The 16,830-nt window shown below is 39.6% G+C and overlaps 1 protein-coding gene across 12 annotated transcripts in view; it reads left to right on the plus strand.

Annotated features, from left to right (window-relative positions):
- The window catches only part of LOC118152276 (uncharacterized), a 125,758-nt gene that overhangs the window by 24,582 nt on the left and 84,346 nt on the right, over positions 1-16,830 (plus strand). Inside the window, exon 1 of one of the 12 annotated variants that reach the window (XR_013525525.1) lies at positions 16,239-16,766. The exons of the other annotated variants lie outside the window; for them this stretch is intronic. The gene's annotated coding sequence lies outside the window, so the exon portion shown is untranslated. Of the gene's footprint in view, positions 1-16,238; positions 16,767-16,830 lie in introns of those variants that run through there. 12 annotated transcript variants of the gene reach the window in all.

Here is a 16,830-nt window from a genome sequence, read left to right on the forward strand (position 1 = left end):
TATGTCAAAAAATAAAATTACAACCTGCATATTTTTCTACTAGAACATATACTCCGTGAAAGCAAAACTAGTTGTCTTTTAAAAAAACAAAAACCAAAAAACCGATATGTCCCTGAGAACTTAGAACAGTGGCTGGAGATAGTAGGCACCCATTAACTATTAGCTTCATAAATGAATAAGCTGAAAGTCCTAGTTCCATACCTGGATTTGATATTGTGGAGAAGACATTTCAACCTTCTGGAATTTGATGTCTTCACATATGGAGAGGTGAGGGTTTGCAACTCCTACTTCTTGGCTTTGGGGTGACGTCAAAACATTCCAAAATAGGCTCTGTGCAAATATAACGTGGTTCAGGGCACACATGGCAGAGGGTGTAAGTGGCACAGTGGGCTCGTGTGCCATCCTGGAACTGCCCTGGCTGCACACTCAGGGCTCAGTATTTCTCCTCTGGAAAATCAGTATCGCAAATTGTTGTTCAATTATAACTTAAGGATAATACATAGCTGCAGTCTGACTGAATCAGGAAGAATTCAGACCACGAAAAGATGAGGGAGTCATAATGGTAAATGCTTCTGGTACAAAGTCATTGCCATGGGAACTTTCCACTTTGCTTTACATGTATAGGATTCTGAGGGACCAATAATAGCAGCCCTTTGAATTGTTTAAAATCACACCGCAACTCACTGCGGGCTTTGTGACTCAACCTGGTGTTTATGATGTGATTGTGCTCTGAAGTCCAAAAGCATCGTTACCTCAGGTTTAACATTTTTGATGTAAAATTCTTTATCGAAAGTACTTGCGTCAGAATCACTTGTCACTTTCTCAGACTGGTGATGTGTAATTGGAACAGATGCACTGGTGCATGAAATTGTGAGTCCTATTTTAAAGTGTTCTTCCTCATTTGTAATGAGTTTCCTACCTTTAGGCGTTGTGATAGATGCCTTTATTTATCCTTGTTAAGGTTTATAAGCAGCTTATACATAAAAGTTTTAATTTTACTTGTAAATGCAGTAGACATTCAACCACAAATATCTTTTTCTCAAAGGGAGAGAAAGAATCTTGACTCATTCATTCAGTTGCATTTCTGGTGCGTCTACTATGTGCCAAACCCTGTGTTAAGGAATGAAGAACAGTAGCTTGCAAATGGCTCAAGTCCTTACCCTCATTCATGGAGTGTATAGTCTTTCGAAAGAGAGAGAAATCAGACTAATAACTAAATGCAGTCTAATTAAAATCAGGCTGTTACTAAGGAAAAGTAGTAGATTGAACAGCAAGAGGCCTGAGGTGGTTGGGGTGGGGGCTAGCATCTCCCCAGCAGGTACCTTTTCACCTGGGACATGAAGTAGTCAGCCAGAAGACAATGCGACAGGTGCTTGTGGGATGGACCTGTATCCTGGAGGGTTGAAGAGCGTGTGTGATGGTCCTGGGTTGGGTAGGAAAAAAGAGAAGGCCAAGAAAGAGAGAGGCAGTGAACTGTAGAGGGCCAAATAATGTGGGGTCTTGTCAGCTACAGGTAGAATTTGGGAGTATTTGAAGACTAAGAGGACCCCATTGAAAGGTTTCAAGGGAGGGTGTGACATAACCGGATTTGATTAAGGCATCACTGTGGCTGGTGAGTGGAGGCTGAGCTGGAGGTGAAGTGTGGACGGAGGGGCAGCACTTGGGGGCTTCTGCAGTTGTTCCAATATAAATAATTTGGTTTTGTGGTGGCAGTGGTGCTAAGAATTGTTGATAGTGAAGAGAGTGGAAACAGAACCCAGTGGAAGTAAAACTGGCAAGCCTTGCTAATGGATTGACTGTGTAGTTTATTAGCCAGAAGGTATTGAGATGATTTTTGGAACATGCTCAAGAGACACTACAAGAGGACACATAATGGAGCATCAGGACGGAATCCAGACTCACAGGGAGAATGATGACATGACGAATTCAGCAGCTGGAACTGGTGGTCGCCATGGGACAAAGGCCTCAGAGATCTGATTTCACCTTGAATTCCAGCTCACAATGTTGCATTTACATCCCCTGCCTTCCAACTGCCAGCCTTGGACTTCACTTCTGCAGAGGTGTCTGGAGAGTGGTTATTCTTCTATGTGTGTCAAAAAAGGGTTCATTCTTGGGTGTGTCCTGAGAATCCACAGAGAGCTTCCAGTCCTTCCAGCATCCTGGAACACTTATGTTTTAAAAATAATCTAAAACTTTTTTCATTGAAGTAATACATGCGCACAGTTAAAATGTGGCAATCAATTAATAAATATACAGAAAGACTTAGAAAGTGATACTTTCCTACTGTGAATCTCTCCCCCACTGCAAGTCCTAGTCTTCAGAGGCAACTACTTTTTACCTCTTTTAACTGTTGCTGTGGTTACCTTCATCTCTGTAATAATACACCCATTTTTATTGAGGTAAATTTATACATCCTACAGTTTACCATTTTAAAGTGAGAAATCCATTATCTTTTCCAAATGCATCCAACGTGTAGCACGTAGCAGTGCTTTGTTCCTTTTTATGGCTGAATAATATTCCATTGTATGGATATGGCATCATTTGTTTATCGATTCATCCACTGATGAACATTTGGGTAGTTTCCACCTTTTGGCTCTTATGAAAAATGTTGCTGTAAACATTCGTGTTTGTATACGTATATTTTTATTTTTTTTAGATATATACTTAGAAGTAGAATTGCTGGATCATAAGATAATTCTATGTGTAACATTTTGAGGAGTTTCCAAGCTGTTTTCCACAGTGGCTGCACCATTTCATGTTACCACTTGCAATGCATGAAGGTGCCTGTTTCTCTACACCCTCCTCAGCACTTGCTAATTCCTTTTTTCCCCCTATTATAGCTACTCCAATGTGGGTGAAGTGGTATCTCATTGTGGTTTTGATTTGCATTTCCTTAGTGACCAATGAAGTTGATTAATCTTTGTGTGCTTTTTGGCTAGTTGTACATGAGATGTATGTTCATGCCCATTGCCCATTAAAAAAATTATTTTATTATAAGTTCTGGGATACATGTGCTGAATGTGCATGTTTGTTACGGAGGTATACAAGTGCCATGGTGGTTTGCTGCACCCATCAACCTGTCATCTACATTAAGTATTTCTCCTAATGCTATCCCTTCCCTTCCCCCCGCCACCTGACAGGCCCTGGTGTGTGATGTTCTTTCCCCTCCCTGTGTCCATGTGTTCTCATTGTTCAGTTCCCACTTATGAGTGAGAACATGCAGTGTTTGGTTTTCTGTTCCTGTGTTAGTTTGCTAAAAATGATGGTTTCCAGTTTCATCCATGTCCCTGCAAAAAACATGAACTCATTCTTTGTTATGGTTCTATAGTATTCCATGGTGCATATGTGTCACATTATCTTTATACAGTCTCTCACTGATGGGCATTTGGGTTGGTTTCAAGTCTTTGCTATTGTAAATAGTGCTGCAATAACCATACATGTGCATGTGTATTATAGTAGAACAATTTATAATTCTTTGGCTATATACCCAGTAATGCATTGCCCATTTTGTAACAGGAATTTTTGTCTTTTGTTGAAAATGTTCTTTCAATATTTTGGATACTAGCTCCTAATCAGATATATGATTTGCAGATATTTCTAATTTTGTAGGTTGTCTGTCATTTTCTTGACAATGTCAATTTCATCTATTTTTAATGTAGATATAGTCCCATTTATCTATTTTTTTCTTTTATTGCTTTTGGTGTCAAACCTAAGAATTGATTGCCAAATTGTGAAGATTTACTCTACATTTTCTCCTGAGAGTTTTATAGTTTTAGCTCTTATATTTGGGTTCTGATCCATTTGGAATTAATTTTTGTATATGAAGTAGGGGTCCAACTTTATTCTTTTGCATGTCGTTATCCAGTTGCCAAAGCATCATTTAGCAACTATTCTTTCCCCATTGAATGCTCTTGGAAACATTGTCAAAAATCATTTGGCAAAAATCAATATTTCATTTATTTCTGTAGTGCAGTTCTATTAGTTGATATGTCTATCCTTATAAAAGTACCACACTATTTTGATTACTGTAAATTTTGCAATTGAGATGTATGAGTCCTCCCTTTTTATTTTTCTTAAGCATGGGCTGTCTTCTCTTAATATTGTCTTTGATTTCTTTCAACAATATCCTGTAGGTCCCAGTAGTCAAGGCTTTCACTTCCTTGGTTAAATTTTTTCCATATATTTTATTTTTTGGATGTTACTGTAAATGGAATTGCTTGCTTAATTTTTTTTTCAAATAGTTTATTACTGGTGTACAAAAAGACTACTGATTTTGTATATTGTTCTTGTACCCTGCAATTTTGCTGACCTAAATGCTTGGCTAAGATTTCCAGTACAATGTTTAATAGCAGTGGCAAAAGTGGGTATTCTTGCCTTTTTCCTAATCCTAATCTTTCAGTTTTTCACCATTTAGTATAATGGTAGCTGTGGGTTTTTCCTACATACCATTTATCATGTTAAGGAAGCTCTTTTCTATTTCTACTTTGGTGAGTGCCTTTATCATAAAAGAGTGCCGCATTGTGTAAAGTGCAGATTCTGTATCTCTTAAGATCGCCATGTATTTTTTTCCCCTTGTTTAAACTTCTATTAATATGGTGTATTGATGTTTTGTTAAATGTTGAACCATCTTTGCATTCTTGAGATAAATCCCATTTGGTCAAGGTGTGTAATAGTTTTAATGTTATGTTGGAGTTTGTTTGCTAGTGTTTTGTTGAGGAGTTTGCATCTATATTAATAAGAGACAGTGGTCTACAGTTTTCTAGTGGTTTCTCTGTGTGGCTTTGGTATCAGGGAATTTTGGCCTCATAGAATATTTTAGGAAGTATTCCTTCCTTGTCATTTGTTTTGGAAGGGCTTAACTAGTACTGGTGTTAATTCTTTTTTTAAATATTTGATAGAATTCACTAGTGAAATTGTCTGGTTCTGGACAGTTATAAAGGTGATTACAAAGGATGCAGATAGATCATAGAGTGAGGTGAGAGGGAATGGGTAGAGAGCTTCTGTGCCCTCTCTGGGTGCATCACCCTCCAGGAACCTCCATGTATTCAGCTATTCAGGAACTCTCTGAACCCAGTCCTTTTGATTTTTTATAGAAGCTTTATTATGTAGGCATGATTGAAGCATGGGCAACCATGACAAAATGTGATCGGACAAAAAAGGTATGATCTAAACCTAGCAAGACCTGTCCAGATTCATTTTGGCCTCTCTGTGTAGCATTCCTTCCTCTGGGGTATGAGGCAGGATCCCTTCTGCTACAGAAGGTCAGAGAAAGAGGGTCTATTTATTGTAAAAAGGGCTGTGAGAGTTATGAGCCAGGAACCATGGGTGAAACATAATATGCAATGCATACGCATATATGTGTGTGTATACATATGTGTGTATGTCTGTATATGTGTATATACACAAACATATGTATATATGTATGTGTGTATACACATATACAGACATACACACATATATACATACACAAATATACACATACATATCACTGCATATAATTGTTCATATTATTCTCTTATAATTATTTTAATTTCTATAAAGTTGGTAGTAATGTTCTTGCCTGCATTTATCATTTTAGTTATTTTCATCTTCTCTCTTCTTAGTCTAGTTAAAAGTTTGTCAGTTTTGTTGATCTTTTCAAATAATCAATTTTTGATTTTCTTGATTCTTTCTATTGTTTTCCAGTAACACTGTAACAATGGCACTATTTCTCAGTGACTTAAAACAACAGTTATTTTTCTTGCTTATGGGCCTACTTGATGGTTATGAAAGTTCTTGAAACTATTTTCCAATTATTTTATTCCTTTAACATACTTCGATGTATTATCTTTAAGTCGTTTCTCCTTTTGCAATCACATTTGTGGGAAATCCACCTAAAACGTACTCTAAACAAATTTGCTGACGTGCATTTATGTTGTCATTTAGTGGCCTTTTTTCTGAGCCAGATGTAGCAGAAAAATTGGATGTCACGACATCTGTGGCCATTACTGTGGAATCACCCTTTTCAGTCAATCCTCAAAACACCTAATAACGTGTCATAGAAGAAAAAAGGCAAATCGCCATGTTCATCCTACTCACAACTAAAGTTATTGGCAGCACTCTGCTGTGCACGTAAGAGTACTTTAGCTTTCTAAACGCATTGGCTTATGTTCATGGAAGGCCTAAGGATTGAAGAATGTGAGCTCAAACAGGGCAAAGGTATCTCTGAGCTTACTCCAGGCAAAACTGAGAACTGTTCTTTTCCTGTCTCTAAATCGAGGCAGACAGTGCCTCATGCCCATTTCTGTCCCCTCTGTTCTGAGGGATGGAATGTCATCATCATCAATTTCTAGTGACAGATAGAACTTTGTGAGCCCTCCCAGGACTAATTTTATTTTAGAAGGGATCATAGTCTTAAGCAGGAAAAATGAGATGATACCATTTTTTGTCACCAGCCAAGGTAGAAGATGAATAAGACAGATGGCCCCTGTAGATACTGTCATATTCAGGGGACAGAATCAGAGATATTTCCAGTCTTTCCAGACTTTGTATATCTATTTCACTTGTCAAGTGTCTCCTTTTTAAACATCTTATTGTTAGGTATCTGATAGGAGCCCTACATGCTATTTAGGATAGGGTGCCTTATTGTTTTCCATAAATAGCTTGGGGAAGTACATGTTAGGCACTTGACTGACAATTGTTTCTATAGGTCGTATTTTCATGTAAGTGTGTTTGATGGCCAGGTCTAGTTCATTGATTACCTACCTGCTTTTGCTATCTTCGAATTGTCTTGGAAAAATTTATTTATAATTGATATCACTTTCACTTCCCAAAAGGAATTGGGCAGCACACAGTAAAAGATGAAATATTAATTCTTTAAAAATAGAAGTCAGAAATTCGGTGGCTCAAGCCTGTAATCCCAGCACTTTGGGAGGCCGAGGCGGGTGAGTCACGAGGTCAAGAGATCGAGACCATCCTGGTCAAAATGGTGAAACCCCGTCTCTACTAAAGATACAAAAAAAAAAAAATTAGCTGGGCATGGTGGCGCGTGCCTGTAATCCCAGCTACTCAGGAGGCTGAGGCAGGGGAATTGCCTGAACCCTGGAGGCAGAGGTTGCGGTGAGCTGAGATCGCGCCATTGCACTCCAGCCTGGGTAACAAGAGCGAAACTCCGTCTCAAAAAAATAAAAATAAATAAATAAATAAATAAATAAAATAGAAGTCAGAAATTAAAAGCTATGTAGTAGAGGCAATATTATGAACCACAGCCTTTGAAGTCAGACACCTCTAGGAAAATTAAGCTCTCTTAGTCTCTGTTTCTAACATGTAAACTAAAACATGTAAACGCTTGTACCTGTATCCTAGGGTTGTTGTAAAGATTCAAGTATTTAGTTTGATGCTGGCATATTAGCAAAACTTTTTAAAAATGAAAGTTATTATCATGTAGTTAGAAGGAAAATAAATGGACTAAAACCCCAGGCCTCTTTATTTCCTATGACATTACTTTTAGCTCAGAATTTCTTGGAAGTCCAGGCAAAAGTATGGATGCATAAAATTAGATAATCCCTACAGTTTTATGGATTGTGGCTTTTGGTGGCCAAGCCTCTCTTGCATACCAGAGTGCACCTTTAAGAATTAATATATTTGAAAAAGGCCTGGGATGTACAAATAACCTTCTTATTAAGGGTAAGTGGAAGCCAGAGTAGAAAGAATGACTAGAATTTAATGAATGTGTACTTTGTTCTGAAACCTGTTTTCAAGAATGAGTATATTTGATTTCATTTAATGTTCTCAATCATCATATAAAGTAGATATTATTTATCTTCCGTTTATGGATGACTAAATTAAGTTTAAGAAACTTAACTAAATTGACAGTCATGCAAATATTTATGCCCAGGATTGGAATCCAGGTCTGTCTGATGCCAAAGCCCATGGTCTTTCCATGCCAACATCCACCTACCTTGCCTACCCCAGAGCACCAAATAAACAAGTGTTCAGATAGATTAAAAAACATCTAAGTAGGGCCAGGTGTGGTGGCTCACGCCTGTAATCCCAGCACTTTGGGAGGCCGAGGCAGGTGGATCATGGGGTCAAGAGATCGAGACCATCCTGGTCAACATGGTGAAACCCTGTCTCTACTAAAAATAGGAAAAATTAGCTGGGCATGGTGGCACACGCCTGTAATCTCAGCTACTCGGGAGGCTGAGGCAGGAGAGTTGCCTGAACCCGGGAGGTGGAGGTTGCCGTGAGCCGAGATCACGCCATTGCACTCCAGCCTGGGTAACAAGAGCGAAACTCCGTCTCAAAAAAAAAAAAAAGTCTAAGTCACTGTTTAAAAAAATGTGTTTGACATCATTCACTTTTCCTTCGTGGGGAGCTCTTCTGGGCTGTTTTCTCATTGACTACTGGTTTTGTCTGTCATTTTCCCTGAGATTTTCATCTTGGACATTTTGTCCTAGTTTTTTGAGAATTCAGAGGAAGCATGTGCACTTCAGTAGAAAAAAAAGAAAGCAGATTGCAGCTTATTTCTCTTTGTATCTTTACTCCTCATCTTCGTGTGTGTGTGTGTGTGTGTGTGTGTGTGTGTGTGTGTGTTAGGAGGGGCTCCTTTACCCAATTGTGGCTTTTTTGGTGGTGGTTATTTTGTTTCCTTTCTTTCTGGGTGGAGATGAATTTCTAGCCTGTTTGCCTTTTGAAAATTCTCTCTCTCATAAAACTATCAACACACCTTCACCTTCCACCCACCACAGTTACCTCCTCACAGGGTTCCCCACACAGTGACAACAGCTGAGTCAAAACCATCTGCTAGATCTTTCATGTCTACCCACACATTCAATAGCATAATATTACCTCTGCTATCTAACAAATAGTGATATTATCATAGTCTAATGGAAAACGATGTTCTTTCTAACAGCACTTCTACCTAAGCTCCAAAAAGTGTATGTTGATCCATAAGAGTACTGGAAATGCTGTTTGGACTTAAAACTATTTAGGGCTCCCTGCAAGTTTGGTAAAAAGGTTCTATGCTGTCTTTGCACTATTACAATAATTAATATGAGTAAATATTCACCGACTTGAGTGATTCAAAATAAAAGGGCAAAGATTTACCGAGCCCAGTGGCAATGATGAAGCTATGGCCTGGGAGAAAATATTTGCAACACATACATCAAGCAAAAGACTTTCATGTAGAATATACAAAACAAAACAAAAACCCCTTCAACTAAAAAATAAGAAAACAACTCAACAACAAACAAAACGGGAAAAAGATCTGAAGAGACACTTCACGGGAGAAGATGTAGGAATGATGGGTAAGCAGGTAAGATGATGCTCAGCATTGTTTATCATCAAAGACATCCCAGTGGAAACCATGATGAAGCACCCCTGTGTACTCAAAAAAAATGGCTGCTATAAAAAGACCCAGTGTTAGCGAGCATGTATGAACTGGAATGTTCCTATGGTGTGGTGGGGATGTGCAAGGGAACAGTCAAGTTGGAAAGAGTTTAGTAGTTTCTTAAGAAGTTAAACCTACACCAATACATAATTCAAGCTTATTCCACTCCTTGGTATTTACCCAGGAGGAATGAAAGCCATGTTCACACAAAGACTCTTAAATTCTCATAGCAGCATGTCTCATTGCAATGGACATACAACCTGTATATTCATTGACAGTAAGTGGGAAAACAAAATACGTCTATCCATACAAGGGAATATCACCAAGAAGCAAAATGATGTAAAAATCATTACATGCAGCAACACGGATAAATCATTACGCTGAGCACAAATCATTACGCTGAGCACATATTATGGGGTCCCATCTAGATAAAATTGCAGAAAGCGAAAACTTATGTATAGTGGCAGAAAGCAGATCATTGGTTGCCTGGAGATCATGGGGTCAGAAAGGGAAGAACTGATTGCAAAGGACACATTAGGAAAATTTCCAGGGCGGGATGATGGACTGTTCAATGTCTTAATTGAGTTATCTTTTGGGTGTCAAATTTATCAAATGATACATTTAAAATGTTCAGTATGCCTTCATAAATCAGTAAAAGAATAGTAAAAAGAATGTAATCTATTTTATAAAGAATTGTTTAATTCTTTTAAAAAAGAAACCTTATTAGGCTGAACTTATTTAGAATGACTCCTTGCCAAATGCTTCTAGACAAGAATAAATAAAGCCAACAACAACAACAACAATCTTGATAAAAATGTAGGGCTGGGGAGAGGAGCAGAATGTCAAGGGATTGACAAGAGGGAGGTGCTGGGGCCCTGCAGGGGCAGAAGCTGCATATGTGTGGGAGGCAGAATCTTTAAGAAGTGTTGCTTTTGGGAGTTGTGAACTGGACCTGCTAACTGTTCATAGATAAACCTAAAATTTGGAATTCCTCTTAAATTCCTTTTGATTGCATTGGGTTTCCTGGCATTTGACTCCCGGCAGGGACTGCATCATATGAAGCCCTTAAATGTATGAGAGAGAGGTCTGAATTGGTCAAAGTAACTACGGTTTCACACATTATAGTAGCCGAGTCCATAATACTTCAGGAAATGAGAAGAAGCAACAAAATCACGCAACTAGTGGCAAGATAACAAGGCTGTAACAATTTTTTTCCCTTAGCCATTTAGGCTACAGCCCGTTAATAAAGTAAATGTAGCTATGGGAAGGATATTTTCACTGCCTGTAGCACAGGCTTTTGGCTCTGGTTTTAATTGGAGTTGTGCATTTGAATATTCATAAGTATGATTTGTAAGCCTGCAAATCAAATTATTTTCTGTATAGGATACCAACCAGAAACAATGCTACTGTTGTTTGGAAAAACGGTATGGTATGTGGGATGTAACGAGGTTATGGTAACAAAATTTTCCTGACCCCGAGTTGGACTGTGTTCTGACACATGGTTTGATAAGGCACAATATTTTAAATCAGTAGAGTCAAGGAAAAGCCGGGACATATGGCTGCCTTAGTATGGGTACCAAAATAGAATCCCACACTCAGACACCATCTCTTCAGCAAATTAGACAGCGCTACCCCGATACGCTCATGGATTCCTTGATTTGTTGTTTCAGCCACTTCTCAGCAAGATCTAGAAAGCTCTTCAATGTATGTTTCTAGCCTCATCTCTTGGTTCTATTCTCTCTCACAGCCTAGCCCCATCCATTCTAAACTACTAAGTTTCACCTACGTAGTTTGATGATGAGCAGGAAGCCCAGAATTCTGGTAATTTTTCATTGCTTGGTCTGGTTGCCGGTTCAAAGGTGTGCTCAGTTTGTGCACATTCATTGCGGGTTTCACTTATGCATATTGCTCTTCAGTACCAATTTTAAAAAGCAATCAAAATTCAGTTAGTAATGGTAGTCAGTAAGATATTATGATAATCCAACCTTGGAAAAGTTTTGAAAATTGTTGGTGTTTGACAGTTAATTTCTGCAGAGAAGAAAACTGTACATGTTTTTGGTGGCATGGGGGAGGATAGATGAGAGTTTGTGTCTAGCTTAGTAGGAGGAATTTAAAAAAAAAGTAACTTAAGCATAGCTGGGCCAGGGAAAGAGGTTTTATCTCATTTTACTTTGTTCCTTTTGATTTAATGGGGGAATTACTCAAAAGCAGAAAGAGATCCAGGAGGGAGAAGGTGAAAGTATAGGTGAAGAGGAACAGGACAGCCATGTCCCAGAGAATGTGAGGATGGGATCAGGGCAAAGGTAGAAAGTGTGGACCACTGAAGAGGATCAGATTCTCTCTTTAGAAATGGCAGGGATGAGAGGAAAGATACTGAGGCTCTTATATGTGTCTGAGTCTATCTGGGATATCAAAGTGTAGGAGGTAAGGGTGAAAGTGGGAGTTGAAAAGCATGAGGGGTCAACAGAAATGTTCCCAGAGGACATACCTGTGAGACAAGAGAGGAATGAAAGTTTGGCATGAATGGCTAGGTTTTGCATAAAACCACAAAAGCATTGTGGTTTTATGGTGCAGCGCTTTGGAGTTCAGGGCGAAACCAAAGGAAAGTAGTCAGGAGGGTTGCTCAGACAGCACTGGGCATACGGAAAGCTCTAAGGGGTGAGGCGTCAGGGTGTTGTGAAGGACCTGTACATGATAACCCCGTACAGTCTCCAAAGCTGTTTGGCAGGAATTCACTGAAGTAAAGTGGGACATGTAAAATTGGAGACTTAGAGAGGGTTCAAGGGATTAAGGGTTGAGGTCAGTGGGTAACATGCTCTGTCTCTGCAGGGGAGGGGAGAGATGCCAGGCAGCACTTTCTGTGGCACCTGGTGTAGACTTTAGGTCTTTTGTAAATTTTAATTGTCTACTCCCCCTATTTCAGAGTGTGCATGTCATTGTGGCCATAATTTGTCAGCAAAAAGTGCCTTAGGAAACAAAAGCTTGGGGTAAAAATTTTTTTTTCAATACAGAGATGAGCCCCTCATGTTCCAAAGCAGTTGTATAGCAGTCCTCAGTGTTATGTAGATACAGAGTTACATCTGGACATCCCATTAGCTTCAAGAGGTCCAAGGTAGTAGGTCTAATATTCCAGTGCCAAAAAAAGGGTTCTACAAAGGTTGATGACTCCAAGATCCCTGTGCCACCAGAGACCTGTGGATAGAATGGTTTTCTTAAATTAGGTGCCAGGTCTCTCATTTCCAGATACACTGTCACATATGCTCTGTTTATTTTGTAAAAGGTAAGCTTCAAACACATTCTTTTTACTAACAGAAGCACTGAATCAAGATTCATCTTAGCTCTTGGGTCATTAGCCCTGACCAGCCTTTCATGCAGAGCTGGTTTTTTTTATCCACACTTAACCCTTCTGTCAACATCATCATCATCATCATCCACTGTTTTCTTATAATCCACATTCTCATATTACACGCTTTCAGCATCATTACCCAAAATTGGAGAATTTCAGGCAGAATCATCTGTGAAAATATTGGAGGTTAAAATAAGCTATTATAGGATGTTGATGCCACCCTGAGGCCTTGTTTGCTGCTTTTCTGCTCATTTCGTTGCGTTTAACCCGTGAGAAAAGGAACTAAACTATAATCAACTGCAATTTGTCAGTGTTAATGGAGGAGAGACGAGGCACTGGCAATACGTGATAGCAAATAATAGGAGATGAATGCAAGACAAAGACAACATATGCATACTTTTAAAAGAGATTATAAATACGTTAGCATCTGCCCTAATCATGTTGCAATTCAACTGGAATGTTCTGTGGTCTGGGAAGGGGAAAGAGGTGGTGCGAGATGACGTACCTAGGGTTGCTGTACATTTTGGTCGTTGGCAGACGCCGGGGAAGCTGTGTTAGAAAACACAACGAGCAGAAAATTGAGAGCTGATTTGTCGCCAACTACAGTTGAAAGCAGATGGGGATATCTGAGCCATGCTCACATATCTTGTTCATTTTCTCTTTAAAAAATTGCTGCACTATTTATAGTCTGTGACTTACAGTTCTGCAAGAATCACCTGCAAGCAGATCTTACTTTTCTGCTGAACTTCAGGAAAAACTCAAGTTCAGCATGGCCTTCAACTTTGATTCCTGCACAAATGGAGATAAAAGTTGGCAGGTGTCAGTCTGATGAAGGGGCTGAGATCTCTACTGCCCTTGAGGGACGCCCGTGCGAGATGGTTGTGGGACAGGCTGTGGCTGCTTGTTGAGGGGAGGCAGCACTTTTTGCATCTTGACATCTCATTTCTGTAGGAAGGCAGGGATCATTTTACTAGACGCTGTGAATAAGTCAGAATAAATCAAGATCTGCATTAGAACCAAAATCTCGATTACTTTTTTTGTCAGTTTTGCTTAGGCTGTATATATATAAATGGGAGAAGAGGACAGACACACAACATCAAACAAAGAAACCAGCTCTTTATATTTTAATTGCAGCCAAAAAAATCAGTTATATAGGAGCTTATGGTTTTAATGACTCTCAATGTGAGACAAATCTAAGCATTCCCAGAGTTTGTCCCTTTCTAAGACATCATTTCCTCTGTATCATGTTGACCCATGATATACCCTTCATCCTTGAAAGCTCAGACTCCAGAGAATCAGTTTCTTCATATTTGTTTGGTTAAGTGCCACCTTCCAAGACACAGTCCTTGCTGTAGCCAATTAGCTAGTTCACTGGCTCATGAAAAGCTGCAATGCTTCTAGAAGCAATAAAATTAAAGCACAGCACTCTCTTAAAAAGGCAGAGAGAAGTGGCAGGACTTTCTGTTGTGCTGTTGTCCTTGTTAGTTGTCCTTCATGTTTGAGAAGCAGGGGCTGTCAGGAGCTTTGCTGTACCCTTTGATGTATGAAGAATCTAATTTAGAGCTTAGCCTGTGCACATTTTCCAGTGACTAAGCCAGTCATTTGGGTTAGGGGAGTGTTATTTGTAAGGAGGTCTTCACAGCAGAGATTTTTTTTTTTCCTTGATAAGTGTGGAAGAAACTGGTTAGCTCTTAACCAAAGTTACTTTCTCTTCCCTCTAACCCCAGAGTTAGATCGTTTTCCAGCCCCCTCGTGGTGAGGTGTGACCATCTGACTGAAATCTGCCTGATGGATTGTGCTAAGAGTTGTGTTCACACTTCTTGGCTTGGCTCATAAAAACTTCACAGTATGACCCCCCGTGGTCTTTCCCCTCTGGCTTGAAGCAGACAAGTGTAGTAACCTGAGGAATCTGGCATTGGAGATGACAAAGCTGTAACACAGAAGGAGCCTGGGTCCCCGAGTCACTGGAGATCTGCCTTCTGATAGGGAATAACCTGTTTGTGAACAAAATGTACATCTATTCTCTGAAGCCACTGAGATTTAGCATTTTATCTGTTATATCTTTAGCTAGTTCTTCCTTACCTAAAACATCGAACCAGTATATGCCTATATTTAATCTGTAGTAAAATTATATTTGATTCATGGTGGGAAGCAATTTTAGATTCACCTTTGTTAAACAAAGGTCTATGTATTAATATTTGCAAGAGTCACTTATTTCAAGTCTTTGTAAGGCACGAGATTTCTGAAAGTTAACATTAGTGATCAGAAGGCTTCCATGTGCAAACCACTTTTAAGGTTATTGGGTAGGGATGATAGGCGTAGGTAAAGGTTGACAAGCTCTCTAACTGAAGAGGAAAATAAACTTACAAGAATATACTAAAGAAACACATGAAAACAAGGATAAATGAATAAAGTACATACACCATGTAAATTAATGTTCAGAGCTTCAAAGTAATTGTTACCAGAGAAGCTAGACTTGCCAACATCACGTGGAGCGCTTGAGACTAACTCGAGGTGAGGAATCAGCACTTTAACTCATGGAGCTAAATTGATTTTGGTTTCCTTCTGAGGCTGCCTCAGGCTTGGGGGACACAGAGAGGATGGATTATATTGACAGTGACAGTGACATTGTTTTGTATCCAAGGTATCGCCCTGGAGATTTAAAAAACTAGACTCCTGAAATATACCTTAGTTCTTTTAGGTTGCTTGTGTGGAAAAAATTAAATACCACTCACATGAGAAAAGCAAAGGCGATTTATTCAGAGCTTGCTGTAGCAAGGGAGTTGGCCACCATCACTTTGATTTGGCAGAGACTCAAAGGTAGGTAAGGGAGTGGGAGAGCTTTACAGTAGACAAAGGGATGGCTTCATGTGTGCCCTGATTGGAAGCTGTTGGCCTGGGGAAGCCTGGGGTAGCCAATCAGGAGCACGGAAGCCTATCTGATTGGTTGGGGCCATAGTTGGTTTTCTCCGGCTGGTCACATTGGACGCAGGCACAAAAATTAGAGAGACTGTCAGTTACTGTGATTGCTAATTTTTTGTGTCAACTTGACTGGGCTAAGAGGTTCCCAGATAGCTTGTAAAATATTATTTCTGGGTGTGTCTGTGAGGGTTTTTTCTGGAAGAGATTAGCATTTGAATGAGAAGACTGAGTAGAGAAGATCACTCTCACCCATGTGGGTGTCATCTGATTCCTTGATGGCCCAAATATAATGAAAGGGCACAGAAGGTCTTTGTTCTGAGACATTCATCTTTTCCTGCCCTTAAACATCAGAGCTTCTGGTTCTCAGGCTTTTGGACTCCAGGACTTACTTCAGCAGCTGGCAGGTGGGGAAGGCTCCCCTAGTTCTTAGGCCTTCAGCTTTGGACTGAATTATACAACCATCATGACCAGCTTTTCTGGTTCCCCAGGTTGCAGATGGCATATCATCAAACTACTCAGCTGGCATAAAGGCATGGGTCGATTTCCACAATAAATTTCCACATATAAGTATGTATGTACAGGTATACATATATATGTAATACATATGTAATATATATGTGTATATGCACACACACATCCTATTGGTTCTGTTTCTTTGGAGGATCCTGACTAATAGTTATTAATCAAGTCCTGAACATTTTGGGTCTTTTGTTACTGAGGTTACTGTTTAGCTTCCTGGGTTATCACTAGAGATAGCAGACTGGCTTCCTGCAAGTCTGGCTTTAGCAGGCTGTCTTCCTGGGCTGTTTATTAAAAATGAGGGGCTTGGTTTCCTAGGCAGGCTGCTACAGATTTAGGGTGATAGTTCTATTCTTATTATATGGTCCAGTCATTGTGCATTTGTACATTCAGTCTTTGATTTGTTTATTTTGTGATTTTATTTTAAATAGACCTTTCCTTCCTTTCTTGCAGAAGACAGCTGGCTGGCCTCCTTCACTTTCATATTAAGCCTCCGTCTTTGCTGATCATAAACCCATACCTGAGGATGAGTGGCAGGAAACTCAATGCTTGCCTTACCTGGGAGCAAGCCCTCTGCCCTCCTGGGTTACCTCTTCCAGAGATCTGGGGGTAAAATCTGTGTCTGCATTATTGCCCTCCTGAAAGACTTAATCCCATCAGTCCTCAAAATCTT

This window comes from Callithrix jacchus, chromosome 1 (assembly GCF_049354715.1).
Source record: "Callithrix jacchus isolate 240 chromosome 1, calJac240_pri, whole genome shotgun sequence".
Lineage (NCBI taxonomy): Eukaryota > Metazoa > Chordata > Mammalia > Primates > Cebidae > Callithrix > Callithrix jacchus.